Here is a 3,081-nt window from a genome sequence, read left to right on the forward strand (position 1 = left end):
TAGGGAAATGGATGGATCTGGAGACTATCATCCTGAGTGAGGTAACCCAATCACAAAAGAACAAATACAATATGCACTCTCTGATAGATGGTTATTATTTTATATTTTTAATACTTAGTTTTCAAAAGCACAATTAATCTGCATTTTGAATTTGTTTGTGACCCCTAAAATAGAGTCAGTTAATTTATGGTTGATGTTCTTATGATGAAAATCAGGCAAAGATAGATGGGCATAAAGGAAAAGTAGTGTGAATTGATTCAAGAATAAGAAAACCATCTCCAAGCCAATGAGAACTTTCCCAGGCTTCAGGAGGACCAAAAGTCCTGAAGCCTTGCTTTCAGACTGGTCTCCTGTAGAACTTTGAGATGGGTGTCTGCTGTTTAAGTTTTCGAAGGGGGCATGGTTAGTGGCAGCCCTAGAACACTAACCTACCATGGGAACATCTTAATAACATTTTACTTAACCCTACTCACCAAAAATGCTATCACTCAACAATGGAATCTACATAAAGATATTTAAAAATCTTCCAAACTCATTGTGGATTTGATGCAGCACATCTTAATTTCAACCACCCACATTTTAAGTAGGAACCAAGATGGGCTATAGCTTCCTTACTGAAGGACACGGGTTTCTGGTAAGCTAAGACTTGAATGAGAGATCTGTCTTTATCTTCCAGGATACTAAGGAACACATTCAGTGGTCTGGCAGACTGGGCAATGAAGGAATAAGTAGAAAAGTCTTACAGTAATAAATGAAGAAAATAGTACTTTGTATTTTCCATTAGTTAGGTTTCTGTATAGAAGCATTCATGTATGTTCTTCCTCACAGAGACAGACATCATGAAATCAAAATAATTTGAAAAGAAAGTCTATGAGTCTGTACTAAAGAGGCTCAGGCTTCCCCTCATTCCTGGCGTTATTTTCTAGTTGATGCAGTATAGTAACTGTTAATATAGCATATCTCTAGATTGAGCGGTTTAAGGAATCAAAGATAACTTTAAAGCACATGGGAAGACATAAGGCAGGTTATATTCAGACACTATTTACCATTTTATATTAGGTATGGATGGCTTTTGATGGTCATGGCAGACAGAGGTGGGGTGATCCTGAAGATAATGTCCTAGAATACATAAAGATATCTACTTAAAAAAATCTCACATTAGTGTACATTTTTTTACTTTAGCAAATTGTTTGACTTGGTTTTATTATTTTAATAATACAAATGCAGAATTCACAGCAGTTTACCACAGAAACAGAAACAAAACCAACCAGCCAACAAAAATATAAAAACAAAAACCAAACAAATTCTACCTCTTCCCCACCACAAAATTACAAACTCGATGTAAACACAAGCATGAACATGTGGCACAGTGCTCTACTTTGCGTTCTTTAAAATCAATATTAAGGATTTCCAACTGTTTACAAGCATGGAATCCCCGTTTCATTGCCTGGCTCTGGGCAGTGGGCTGAATTCTCATCTTTGGGTCTATGCATCTTATCTGTTATTTCTATTTTCAGAATGATATCTAAGAAAAATCATTTAAAAGAAGAAGAAACAAACAAGAATGATGGAGGAGGGAGAGTGGAGGGTGGAAGGAAGATGACATATAATTTTACTCATTAGCTTTCTTGCTACATCGTAAAAAAACAACAGCAACAAATTATGAGCTGTTTTTTTGTTATCAAACACTATCTCCAAGAAGAGTATGAAGGTCTGTAGCATGCCAGAGCATGACAAACATGCAGCTGATCCTAAAACACATATGGTTTCTGCCTTTCCCTTTATAAACTGTCATTTGCTTACAGGTCACATCTGTCTGTCTCTTATTTATAGAGAGGCAGACCTTTGTCTCTGCAGAGCAAATATCCCTTCCCCCTCTCCCTTGTTCCCTTCACTTTCTCCCTCATCTTCTATCCTCCATCTTTGTCTCTTATTCCCTTCCTTTATTGCCTCCGGAGCAAATAAATCTCATTTGTGTTCAGAACTTAGACTTGGTTTGTCTTTAGACTGTTCTCCCTTACAGAGTAAGCATTACGTCGGACAATGGGACAAGCTATTAATAAACAGCAGAGTTTGCTTGGCTGGTGGCCAGCACAAAGAGATAGAAACATGACCCCTGTGAGACACTGAGGACAGAGCTGACCTCAGCAATGAAAGTGTTGGTTCTCAACTCCTGTTTTCCTCCTGTTCTCTTAACTCTCTCTTCTCTTTGGATCAGCATCATGGTGTGGGTTCAATTCCACATGCTGCAGTGTCTTTGCACTGTAACAGTAAAATATAGCACAATGGCAACCCCGGTTTGTTTTTCCTCTATAATTTCCTAACCCACTATAAGAAAACATAGTCACTAGAGTGGTGTATGGTCCTCTACTAAATCCTGATGCTGAAGAACTAGGGATGTACTGCATAGTATCAATAAGACTTTAAGATGAACCCAACATACTCTAGCTTTGATCAAATCACTTTTATCTGATCACTTCCAACCCAAATCTTGGAGATCTACTGGTCCCACTGCTACCCAGAAGTTACCCATGCTTCCTTGAAAATCCTCAGTAAATCATGTCATGTCACCCTGATGAGGCTGGGTCTTTTGAGAAGTCATTATTCCCATAAATTTCCTTAGTGATTCTCAGGCCTCTCTCTGGCCTGCATTAAACCCTCACTGCATAACATTTTGTCTAGTTGTCTTGTCCCTACTTTTAACTTCTATTTCTGTTTGTTTGTTTGTTTGTTTTCCCAATAGAACAAACTGCAAGAGGCTCAACCTTTAACCTTTACCCTTTCTTCTGAGCTGCGCCCTGGCCTAGCCTTCCTCCTTTGAGAATGTTGACATGAGATATGGCTCTTATCTCAAAAGGAGGAACAGAAGACTGTTTATTCTAAGACAAATATCAGTAAGTATGATCCAGGAACAAGAGTTGGGACCGTAACATCACAGTCCACTATGGAATCCATAGCTTGAGATTCCATTAGATACAGAACAAATAAACACATGAATAAGCCATTTCTCATATACACTGTAAGAAACCACAGATAGGTAGATTACAGCATAGTGAAAATATTATGCTATAGGTCTCCAAT

This window comes from Mastomys coucha, unplaced genomic scaffold (assembly GCF_008632895.1).
Source record: "Mastomys coucha isolate ucsf_1 unplaced genomic scaffold, UCSF_Mcou_1 pScaffold15, whole genome shotgun sequence".
NCBI classification, from domain to species: Eukaryota; Metazoa; Chordata; class Mammalia; order Rodentia; family Muridae; genus Mastomys; species Mastomys coucha.